This window comes from Protopterus annectens, chromosome 12.part0 (genome assembly GCF_019279795.1).
Source record: "Protopterus annectens isolate FY-2018-M chromosome 12.part0, PAN1.0, whole genome shotgun sequence".
NCBI lineage: Eukaryota > Metazoa > Chordata > Ceratodontiformes > Protopteridae > Protopterus > Protopterus annectens.
The window spans coordinates 144,031,033-144,044,080 of NC_056746.1; the positions used below are offsets into that span (position 1 = coordinate 144,031,033).

The 13,048-nt window shown below is 38.9% G+C and overlaps 1 protein-coding gene across 1 annotated transcript in view; it reads left to right on the plus strand.

Moving 5' to 3' along the window:
• Nucleotides 1–1,071: 1,071 nt before the first annotated feature.
• MARF1 (meiosis regulator and mRNA stability factor 1) overlaps nt 1,072–13,048 on the plus strand; it is a 2,255,654-nt gene continuing 2,243,677 nt past the window's right edge. The window contains exon 1 of the mRNA XM_044088896.1: nt 1,072–1,200. The gene's annotated coding sequence lies outside the window, so the exon portion shown is untranslated. The remainder of the gene's footprint in view (nt 1,201–13,048) is intronic.

Sequence of the window (13,048 nt, forward strand, 5' to 3'; positions counted from 1 at the left end):
AAAAATCTGGACATTCTGCGACAATCTGTACAGTTGTTTATTAAGTATTATACATAGTTTAGTTGATGTTATTGTCAAACTTGAAAAAAGAAGTTAAAAAATAGAAAAGAAAACGTGAATTAGCGTAAAGAGATTATCTAGGGGATATTTTCATTCACAGATTTGGCTGTTAATCGTTATATTGAGTTGCTGGTAGTGTGATGCTCACGCTTTTGTTGGGTGGGTTTCTTAGGATGAGGCTGTATATTAAATAGGAGCTGTCTGATTTTGTTTATTACTTAATCGGAGCACACATCTGTATGAGGAACGTTTCACGTGTTGAGTGTTAAAAAAAAGGCAAATGTTTTTCGCAGTTCAACACCAATGGGTTTGTCTTACAGTGTTAATGGTTTTTAACCAATATCTGTAGTAAATCTGTAATAAATATTCATGCGGGCTTGGGCGGGAGGGGTGTTCGGGGCGGGATTTGCTACTGCGCATCCTGCGAGGTACTACACTTGGAGACTCAGATTACCCATGATTTAAAAAAGTGTATAACTCTAGTTGTCATTGTTAAGTATTAAGCTATCACGTTTTTTTTCTAAATCGCCAGTTTTAGTAGAAATTATGAGAGCTAGGGCAAAATTTTGAGCCGCAATCAGGGCCAGTTGAGAAGTATATCGTTTATGTTACTAATTCAAAGAAGCACAGAAAAATAATTCCTGAATCATTTCCCTTCTTTTTTTTCAGTTGTTTTCTAGGGGATACAGGGTTGCCAGCAGGCCCTGCGCAAGACAGCCCATATCTGGGCACGTGTGTCACAAAATGAAAAATGGCAAATGGTTTGAGATTTTGAGACAAAATATCCCCAAGTTTTCTTTAACAGGTTCATTAACAACTAATCTGCATCTTAAACGCCTCGATGTTATATCAGCATAAGAACTTGAAGTGTTATTAAAACAGGCTTTTAAGTTAGCAAACTGTCACTTACACTAGTAAACACGACCGGACCTACAACATGTTCATTGCGACACTAATTGTGAGAAAGCAGTCGCAAATATGTTAAGGCAATTGATTACCACAGTTTGTAACTGTTTACGGCAACACTTTTGAAAATACAGTACTAACGTAGGAAGCAAGAGATTGGTAAAGAAAGGTGATGAGGGACTTAGTCTGTTGAAAAGAGGGTTATAGGATGTGAATTGTATCCGTCAGTCCCAGGTTTGTTTATCTGGCTACATAAACAGAGAAAATATTTATGTATAATACATTTAAACGTGTATTAGGGGTAGTTTCAAGTATTAAGAAATGGTAGCCATTGTTTATTTGTTTCTAGTCGTATTTGGCCGTTACAACATCCACCTTCTTTGGTGGATGTTTGTAGGGAGTGTTGTCGTTGTAGCCCTCCGTTTAGTATAGCAGTGACTTGTCCGACAACGATAGTGGCGAGAGAGTCCTGAAGTCAGATGGTGCTTGTAGTGGCGTTGTTAAAGACCGGGATTCTGTCTCAACGAATTGAAACAGCTAATTTTAACTCCTTTTTTACTGTATTTTTACGTTGTGACTTTTTGTCTTTCAAAGCCCTTATTAGTTCGCTATTGAGCAAAACTGGCATTTTTCAGTGGTGACTTTGCTGTTAATATACTTGAGAAATTGAGGATCAATAGCCTATGTTGGCATAAGATTACATGTGTTGCTAGTGCACTTTAGAAATTGAGAGCCACTTATACATATTGATGTATGATTTGTATTATTGTAATTTACAGAATTCTTTTGTGATATTTGCTCTTCATGAATGTGTAACTGTCAGTGCATGCAGTTTCACAGTCATTGGGTGTAGTACATTTTCCTTATGATGATTTGGTTTGTATACCCATTTACTAGTTAAACTAGTAGAACAATTTACTTTCCCTTTTAGCTGGATGTTAATCTTGCATCTTTAATACATTTATGCATTTTTGGAATTGTTAGCACGTTATTGGACTAAGTTCAGAAAACCTTTTTGCTAACTAATGAGATCATTTCTTTTACCTGTTCTTTGCTATGCATTTTTTAACGGAGGTTTGTTTGTGGTCCAGTGTTGTAGTCTGGGCTCTCACATTGTGAGCTGAAAATACTTTTCTATGGTTAAGAAAGTAAAAAGTTATATTGCTAAGATTAGTGGTGTAGTTTAGAAGGAGTAGTAGCACTGGCCTTTAGTTGGGTGCTGTCAGTGGAGCCTTTAATTTCTGGTGGTAGTTTACATGCTGTAGGTGGATTGAACACTCTAAATTGGCCCTAGGTGTGAGTGTGTGTGCCTTCTGTGGAAGGTTGGGCGCCGGGCTGGCAGTTCGACACCTTAAAATTCTGCTGCCAATCATGAGCAGACAAGGTGATCCGCTGTGGCAATCCCTAACCGGGAAAAAGCCGAAAGAAGAAGTTTACATTTGTATTGCTTGTGCTTCTCTGTCTGTCCCATGTAAACATGCATATCTTTCCACATGCTGCATCCCTAGATGATTAAATTGGTTATTGTTGGGATAAGTACTTGAATTGCATGCTTTTCTTAGATTTTCTTCCTTTGGATAGAAAGTGTTGGTATGATCTTGTTACTGGAGGTTAGAAATTGAGATGTGGTTAATGTAGTTGCAAGGAGATTGCATTGTGCATCAGTATGTTGACAAATGGCCACTGGTTTGTGCACTGTGTTTTTGTGCAGATCATTTCAGTATGTTATAACGTGCCTAATATTGTTTCCAGTTATCTTTGCTGGCCAAATAATGTGACAGAATTGGGGAGTGGGGTTATGTCCAACTTTTTCTCTGGTTCCCTATTAATGTAAGGCTTAAAAAAAACTTTTAGCAACGTTTTTTTTTTTTTTTATAAAGCCCATAAAGCTTAAATAGTGACGTGAGCTAGGTGTTGTGCACAGATACATTTAATGCTTTTGGGTATTTGTGGGTGGGAGTTGGAGGTTTAATGAGATGTACAGACAGTAAAGTTATCCATTATAGAAGAGGAGCATTCATGCAAAAGTACCCCCCCCCCCCCGGCAGATTTATTTTTCTCTGGGAAAGGGCATTTGGATGAAATGTAAGTGGGTAAGTGAAGATATTTTCCCTTGGAACTGATTTGGAGTTCGGGCAAATCTTTAGTGTGCAGAGAAACAGAACTATGCATTGTTGCTGTGTTTTTGCTTTTTGTGCATTTCTAATACAATACATATTTTACCTAATTAAAACACATGCTTTCACCATAACTGACTAAGGGTCAACCTTCACTTTTAGTGATTCTTTGAGGTGAAGAAGCAGTGTAGTTCTATCGTGCACCTGAAACTAGTTTCTCCATCTCTGCCAGGATATAATAATATACATGTAATAAATCTTACTATTTTTTTGGCCTTGGATTTTAGCACCTATGTGAGGTATTTAGTGAAGATGCTTTTATCTTTGCAACAGAAATAATGTTGTAATGGCTATTCAGTTTGCTTTATGTTTGGATATGTATTTGCGATGTGTCTGTGCTCTCAGCATAACCATTCTGTGTCTATTGCGTCTTAGTGGTTCTTCTGGACCTGTGAATTTGATAGGCTTAGTTAGATGTGGTTCATGGCTACAAGTGTTTGTAATCTTCTTGTTTGTTGAACACCAGTGGTTTATGGTTTAGTAAGTATTTACAGACTGTCTTTCAGTTATCAGTACCGTTATTTAAGCTTTATGTGCAGTTTGTTACTGCTAATGGAAGAACAATTTTAAGTGCTTGTGATTGACCCTATTTTGTCTTGTAGAATATTGCATGGTGATCTTGTGTTACATTGCTTGAATATGTTACCTTTTAGGTTATGATGATGGCATGGACTGTTGAAGTTTCAGTTTGCTTACTTTGGGCTGCATAGAAACTTGATGTGAAGGGAGGTGAACGTTATGACGTGTAAAACCATCCTAACTGTAGTAGGTTTGTGCATCCTCATCAAGTTTGGAGGAATTAGTACGGGAAAGGAGGGGCAAGGGGTCTGAAGTGAATTAAGTACAGTGCAGAAGTTAGAGGCATATCTTGGAATTTACTGAGACGTTTTTTCTTTTTTTTTCCATAATAAATTTTTATTGAAATATATTTTCCAAAAACTGAGACGTTTTTTCTGTGCAGTGGGAGCACTTTGTCGTATAGTTCATCAGCTGTCATACCATCAGTAAGTGTGGGGCAGTGGTTGGAAACACCATTACCTCATCATGTCAAATTACCCATGACTCTTGGATGTCCAAATCCTCTTCAAATCGAGATATTACTTCAGGGATTGGGATTTGTGGCTAACAATGTCACCTAAAGATGGTTATAATTATTTTAACAGTATTGAAGGGTTAATTATTAAACCAAATACTTTATTAGGGAACTTTACTTATCTACATATTGATTGACAGACTTCATCTTCCAAAAATAAATGTTTAGTATTTCTTAGACTTTAATACCAGTGCCCTGGAACAAATTGTAAAACTGCCTGTAACAGAAGCTCTGATCTCTTTGTTGTCCTTTCCATCATAGTCCCTCTTGTACCCCCACCTTGCATCTCCTCAACCTTGATTAAAAATGGCCATAAATTGTATGTTTTCTATGTCAGGCATAGTGGTACCACCCTACCACCAAATAATGGTCTTTAGGGACTTCTCCGGGACAAGTCTGTTTCAACTTGTAGAAGACCTATATACGATTTCCAAAAGTTTTCTAGAAGTGGACCTACATTACAGGGCTCACATATTCACCTCTAGTTTTTTAACAGGATTTAACCAGCTGCACGGAAAACTCCTGTACTTATCTGCACCAGTAGGAAAATCAGGAATAAACCTTTTTATTGGAACTCTTTTATTAATGAACTGTAAAACAAAAGAAGAAGAAAAAAAAAAGAAAAATGACAAAGTCCTAGTCCCCTACCTCAAGACCACACTGAAACATATCAGTGAATTTGAGTGCTGTTACAAAATGGAACTGTAAAGCAGAGTAAGGTGGCTACATTTACCGAAAGAAGCTGTTTATTCCTTAATTTCGTCACATAAAGTGAAGAATTGTCCAAGAATGTACTCATTTCCTCCATAATGTTGCACATTCTGACCCCAAGGATATATCCGATATATTGGCATACAAGTTTAGTGCTTACTTTACCCCACCTATCCATATAGTTGCCTTTAGGCATCCATCCACAACCTCCTCTTACCATTTTTCAGATGGGGTTGGGGTATCACTTCAACAGTGACGGTCATCTAGAGCCAAGGTTTACACTGTTGGGTGGCTAGCCTTGCCTCCATTATCCCTGAAAGTTTAGTTTCCATGAAATCGCCTTGGGACAAGTCTTGGAATTCCTGTCAGATTATAAAAACAATACTTCCTCAGGACCAGATAACATGTCCGGCTATGTTTTGTCACTGCCATGTATGTACTGTCCCAGTTTCTAATTAAAGCAATCAGCTTTTGCCTATCCCCTAGGTTGTGCCTGATGCCAGGTGAACAACCATCATGACTCCATTACACAAGAATGGCCTCTCTACCGATCCCATTAATCCTGGATCCTTTAGCCTCACCAACCTTGTACGCAAAGCCATGGGGCATACGTATTTAGACATAAGCATCTTTTCCGAAAAAAAAAAAAAAAAAAAGCTGCTGCTTTTCATGTGTTTTTAAGTGTTACTTCTGCTCGGAGAGATACAGTCATTAGATGGCTATGGCTTGGATACTTCTACAGATGTCCAGTATAATGGGGAAGTCCTGTGTGGCCCAGGTCATTTCCAAGGGAATAGCTTTTAAGATGTAAAAAAGTTGTCTTATCACCATAGTTCTCTTATCAGATTAATCATTAATTACATTGCCCCTTTTTAATATGTATAAATCCATCCATTTAGCTTAACTGGAAATACCCCAGTGATTTTTAACCAAGAAATTGAAAGGCCTTAAGTCATTCAGCTATCCTAGCAAATACACAGTACTCCTTATACTTAGTCTGCAGCCTCTCAGAAGTGGCCAGTGTCTCTCTGAGCTGTGAAAGACCAATTTCTATTTGAATTCCTGTTTCTTAGCAAAACCAGTGGCTCTCCGAACACCAGTAGTAGGTACCTAGGTCTACACCATCAAATAAAGAAGACTTGTTGGTGGGCTATATAGGTTCCTGACTCAACATGTTTTCAGCCTATGAAATAAGCTACCACTGTAGGTCATGCAGAGTACTGCTAGGTTACCTTTAAGGATAGTTTTGACAATTGGATGGGTAACCAGGTTTACACCGGAGTTGTTATATATGGCCCTGCTTGGATTGGGAGACAAGCACTTAAGTGACTGCAAAGGGTGTCAAGAACTTCTAAGTTTTGTCTGGTTTAAGGCTTAAATGGCTACAAGTTATGGTTCCTCTGATCACTTGCTTGGTATTGTACTTACTGTTGGGTCTGTTTAATTCATTATTTTCAGTTTTGATTAGTGTAATGTTTGCATATCCTGGTGAAAGCAGTTTCTCCAAATTCATTCTCCATCCAGTGAGAGAGAGAAACAAAATGTTAATATTTGATCAAGAGAAAGCAAATCTCTTAAGTGAAGTGCCATCTTCTGACTGATTACTTTCAGAAGGATTAAGCAGCCAGCTAATTAATTCTTTGCTTTTGACCAGTACATGTCGTGAATCTCTATGGGGTCACCTCTTGTTTTGAGGTATCTGCGTGTATTTTCTTTGAAACACTCGCATGGTGGTGAACATATCCACATGAGTAGAGTCCTTCAAACAGGATTGCAGCAGTCATTGCATTATCAATTTTAATTTGCCAAGTAAAAGCTTCTGGTAATGCGTTTAAATATAATTGCGGATTCGTTTCCACTACCAACATCTTAAGGGTGAATTTTCAACAAACGTTAATATAATTAAATGTCCAGTCCCTCTGCATGGCAAATGTTCAAGTGATTTTCATGGAGTACACATTTTTAAAAAGTTATTTCCATATGTGTTGAAATTCAAGTCATTTTACTTCAACATCTTATTTTTCTTATTTTTGTTTTTGTATCCATCTGTCTATGTTTCTATGATTGCTTGGTGACAGATTGTGACTGTCCAGTTTTCTTTGGGCTGGCAAGCAAAACGTAGTTGACATTTGCCTTCATTTAAGTGACATCTTTAGAGATTGGACTCTCTAATGTGGATGGGCCTATTGGGATTTGTTTTCTAATAACATAATTTCTTTTATGTGCCGTGTGGAGAAATTCAGAGATGTTAAACTATTGTACACCTCTTGTCCAGTTTGGGGAAAGTACGTTTAGATGGGAATCAGTAATGCATTTTTTAACCCCCCCCCCCAAATAAAATGGGCATGGAAAGGAGTTGTGCGTTTTGCTCAGTTTTGCAACAGTATGATCACCTGTGGTGCATTTCCACTATTGTTGAGCACAGTGTGTCTTGCAGTAATGAACCAATAAAATTAAGCATCTGCTAATCTATAGATTTTAGTTTCTAAATGTTCTTTTCCATTTGGTTGTTGTGCGAGAAGATTGAATTTACATATGCGAAGTAGCTAAATTCCATTTAAAAATTTATATACAGAATTCTTCCTTCAACATATGCAGACAAAGCTCAGAGGTAATTGAATTTACATATCCAAAGTAGCTAAATTCCATTTAAAAATTTCTATACAGAATTCTTCCTTCAACATATGCAGACAAAGCTCAGAGGTAATTTTAGGGCCTAATCCAAAAGCTATAGTTTGAGGTTTTGAGGGATGCTTTGAAATGTCCATTTCATTGAACCCTGTAGTCACTAGTCGACCTCTGTTCACAGTGCTAGTTGGTGTGTCTTGTTTAGGGCAACCTATCCACTTTGTGGAAATGTGCATATTCACTTCTTGCCCCCTTTACTTTCTATTACTGACATACACCTACATCATGAATCTTTTCATTCCCTTCTTGTAGTGATGATAGCATCCACACACAAGCCTTTTTTTTTTCTCTCTCAATAAACATCTCCATTAAACTGTCATGTATGACATAGGCAATCCCACACCCATACAGATGAATAGCAAACCACATTGACACCACCTTAGTTGCAAATAGTGTACATCAGACACCACTGAAACAACTGTAGCCGCAAACATCACACATCGCCTACAATCTAGCCATTCATTGGCAGCACAGACAGTGCGGCTCACCCAAATCCTGTCCCCCCTCCAAAGACCCCAACTCCAATTTCCTCACCTCTGTCACTATGCTCACCACTCCCAGCCCAGTTGGTCCAGACCTTGATTTCCACTTTACAGCATCTGCTTCCCTGGCAGCCACCACAGTCGGACCCAGCAAGGCTCCACCATGTTCAAGCGACTCCCAAGTTTGCACCACAGCAAAAAAAAACGTTACCCCCCAGCCAATCCACTCTGCCCACCCAGCACCTCAAACAAAGCAGTCCGCAGGGAACCCCCCCCCCAAAAAAAATGTTCCCAGCCACCGCCTGCTTGGCACACCCCCAGCATCCACCACCCACCTGAGGAAAAATTCCTTGGAGTCTACTTGGGGTACAAAAATCCCCATGCAAACAACTTCCAGGCAAAAATCCCAAATCCTCTAGACTCTGCTGCACACCCAGGAGACATGCGCACGTTCTCCGTGTGAACCGCTCATCTAGTCTCTTCCCCTTCAGGCTCCTGTGATTGATATCCATAACCATCATGCAATACTCCAAATGCTCTACCAATCATTCCTTTCCCAACGGCAGCCTCCGCTCTGTACTCCATCAAAAACTTCACCAGTGCTGGTCCCTCATACAGGACCCCCCCCCACTTCCCCCTCCCACATTGTGACATCAGTCCTTGACAGGGAATGCATTCTCCAACCCGCAGTGTAAGCAAACTCCTGCCCCCCCACTCCACCACCCACCCCCCTCCATCTACCTGCTCCCAACACCTTGGCCCCTCTGCCAGCACTTTCCAATAAATTTCATTCCCCTCCTGCTCACTATCTGCAACCCCAACCACAGCCATCCCTGTTGGCAGAATTCCCTTTCCCCACCCCCTAATCTGGTCCAGCTCCCAGAACACTCCCCGCTATTCCAGGAACACAGTACTCTGTAAGACTCTTACCATTCTCCACAAGAGTCTCCCAACTGCACCCCATTCTGAACCACAGTCCTCTCAGCTGCATTGCTCCAAAATACCCCTCAAATTGGGTAATCCTAGACAGCCTTGTTCTGTTTGAAGAATCTGCTTATCCCACTTGACCCTTACAGTCTTCTCTTCACAGATAAAAATCCTTCATCTCTCTCCTTATTTTTAGTTATCCACAGCTTCTCCTCTGGTTGATAAAAATATGCCTGACCTGTGAAGACTAAAGGGACTAAAAACATTTTAATTACTTGTATCTTAGTATCCATGTAACAAAACTTTCAGTGTCTCAGATTTTGTATTGTCTTCTGCTTAGTGTCTTTCCACATATCCTTGGCTGCCGCAACAGTCATTTCTAATCCATACTCCTAAATAATTAATTTTATCATGTCCCCATAATATGGCTATTGTTGGACCAATTCGTGTGCGGGTACACAATTTACTGCTATTGTCTTTGTTTTAGCTTCATTAATTTTGTATCATGAGAAGATTTGAATTTGTCTTAAAATTTTCCACAACACTGTAATGTCCTTTTGTGGTTTTGTCATATATAAAATAATACATGGTTTTGTCATGTATAAAGTTGTTGTTGTGTCTTTCGGCTTTTCCCGGTTAGGGGTCGCCACAGCAGAACTCCGGTTCGCTAATGATTGGCAGTAGATTTTTGCGTGCTGGCTTGCTGGGTCTAACGCACAGCCTTCAATGAAGGAACGCCCATTCACGCATGTCGCCACACAGAAGACGCTCTAGCTGAGAATTGAACGGGCAACGTCTAACTGTGAGGTGACAACGCTACCAAAGTAATATCCACAAAAAGAGACTTTTCCTGACTACCATTCCATTTATATCCATGAATTTCTGAGTCCCTTATTTTCTTTGCTAGTGGTTCTAAATGTAATGCAAACAACAAAGGGGAAAGTGGACAACCCTGTCTGGTTCATCTACTCAAGCAGAAGTTATCAGAAGACCTCACCCACTTTAATTTTCTCCTGTGATCCCTAATATGTACTACTAATCAACCTTATAATTGTATTGGGGAATGCAAATGCTTCCATTGTCCTGTTCATGAAGTCCCAGTTTACTCTGTCAAATGCTTTCTCTGCATCAAGACCCAGCAGTAGAGGTAGCATTTTCTTACATTCTGCTTCCCTCTGGGTCATTAATGTTCTGTTTTAATACTGTCAGATGTTTCCCTCCCCTCCACAAAACCACACTGATCAATATCTATCAATTTTGATATCGCTTTTGCCATTCATTTAGCCATTATAGACAAACACCTTATAATCATGATTTAGTATTGAAATGGGCCAGTATGAAGCTGGATCTGATGAATCTTTACCCTCTCTGGATATTACTGTTACCACCACATTCTTCTAGGATGCTGGTACTTCTCCTCATCTTAAAATACCTTTAAACAAAACCTTCCAGATCTTTATCGTTTTTTTTTTTTCCCTCTTGGCTTCCACACTTCCACAGGAATATAATCTGTTCCTGGGGATGTATCTGTAGATTGGTTATACATACCAATTGTCAAGCTGCCAGCACAGCTATCTGAAAATGTGTAAATAATTCTGTAATTTGTGAATATTGATATGATTTATACAGAAGTATGTGTTGATCAGGGTTTGTACAGTACTGAGCTTCAAAAATGTAACCACAGCATGCCCTGCTGGCTTAGAACAGAAATTTATAGAAAGTGTGTGTGTGTGTGTGTGTGTGTGTGTGTGTGTGTGTGTGTGTAAACAGCAGAAACTGGAACATACTTGCAAAACTTCAAGAAAATAAGTTGAAATTAATTTTGTTTTACAATTGTGTTATAAAAGTTATCTCTTAGTTTTATTGTGTTGGAGAGAAGTATTTACTAGGTTTGAGATGCAGAAGTGTTTTGTTTTTATGACTTGGGATCTGCAAACATCTGAAAGATTTATTTCTCACACAGAGATGTTAAATTCTGTTTCTGACAAAAGTGGTTTAGCTTGGAAACTGGTCATGTGACGAGGTGATGTCATCCAAGCTAACCCAGCAGTAATATTTTATATTAATTTAAGAACCCGCTCAGAGAGAGAGACTGGGCATTTTGTATTTTGTCTTGGATCTAGCAAGAACATCCACTCATTACCACCTTCCGCACTTACCTTGCTTGGAAGTAAGTTTCTAGGGCCTAGTAACTCTCGTTAGATATATATATATATATATATATATATATATATATATATATATATATATATATAGGAATATAGTAAAGATTAGTTTAGATGTTTTCTGCATTTATCTGAGACTGTCCTGTAATGTTTTAAATATTTTCTGTTATTTTGAATTCTGAAGTTACTGTGATTTACTGTGTTGATTTACTGAGTATTGTCTTGCTCTTTTATTATAAAATCCATTTAAACCTATCTTTGTGACTGATATATTTTGAGATACATATTTAAGCTCTTGGAGTACTTGCATGTGTGTTTGGTGACACTGTACAGGCCACGCCTAAATAGCCTTGCAAGTCTTGGTCAGACTACCATTTGGATAATAGAAACATTGCACTGTAGGATTGGACACCCTTTGTTAAGGGCCTTATAGTACCTGATGAGGAGTTTTGGTAGCAGTGGTAACTACTTTATAGTCTGGGGAGAATGGGGCATAGCTAGTAAACATGCCAGCTTTTCGTAGGTGTGTGTGTAAATCAAATTACAAAGTGGTGTGTGTGTTAGCTACTTGGGCACAAAGCACTGGTTGGACAGAGAGAATGTTGGAGGACTTAGCTTGGAACCCTGGATAAGATCTCAACTTTATGGCTGTGCCAGTGGGGGGGGGGGGTCACCTTTGGGGATTTGGAGAAAAAGGGAGAAACCAGCCCCAGACTGATTGTGGTTTCTGTGTGCTGTTAAGGGAAATTGCACTTTTCTGTTTGCTCTTAAGGGAAATTGCACTTTACTGGGTGTGTACTTTTCATCCTCCCTAGTGTGTACATCCCCTAGCTGTTGCCAGTGGTGAGGATTGAGGCTCCTTGATTATTGGGCCAGTGCAGGGGCGTTGCATCCATTTTTATCTCGCCTCTTCTATCTTGTTGGTAATTGAGCCTCATCTGTCTCTAACCTTAGCATATTTAATCTTCCATAAACATTTCCATTTGTACCTTTTCTTGATTTCTGTATTTCTCTGCATTTATACAAACTTTCATAAAATTTAGAAAATATTTCTAATGATTCTACAAGATCTCTTATCTTCCTTGTTTAGGCTCCGTAAGCTTGGTGACAGCCCTTTCCACTTCTGTCGCCTGAGTCGTGCTAAAAGTTTTTGTGCTCTAGAATTATCAAAAAACAGTTGCTTAACAGCAATCTTTGTAAACTCGTGTATGTTGTCAAGGTGTAATCCCTTATTTTCTGTTGAACCTTCTGTAGTTGCTCCTTTTCTTGTTCTGAGAGATTCCCCCTATTTTCAAATACTTCAACGTTTGTCAGTCCCTGTAATTAAATCTTGTTACTTATTAACCATATCTCCCTTTTCTTTATTTCCACCCTAGTTTTAAACTTTGCTTTAATTTTATTCCACTCCCTGGCTTTATTTTCAGATAAAAATTGTATCTTCTCTAGTAGCTCCTGAATTAATTTGAAACCCCATTTCGTAGAATTCTTCTGTCTTCAACCGATAGGTGGGAAACCGCCAGTGTCTCATTTTTATTTCATTATCTTGCATTTTTTGTTTTGGTTATTATTGGCGCATGATCTGAAATAGTTATTGGGTGCATTTCAAGACCTTCAGTTAAATGCACATACTCCTGTGAGAGAGAAATTCTGTTTAGCCTAGCCCAGTTTTTGTGTCTTGGTTAATAATATGTACATTTTCTCCAAACTCCCTAGTATTGAATTCACGTTTTGTATGCCAAACCACATACATTTCTTCTTCAAAAGCCTACCTTCCTTTGTTATATTTTCCCTTCTAGGCCCCCAAACACATCTTCTGTGTTGCAAACCAAATTCCAGTCA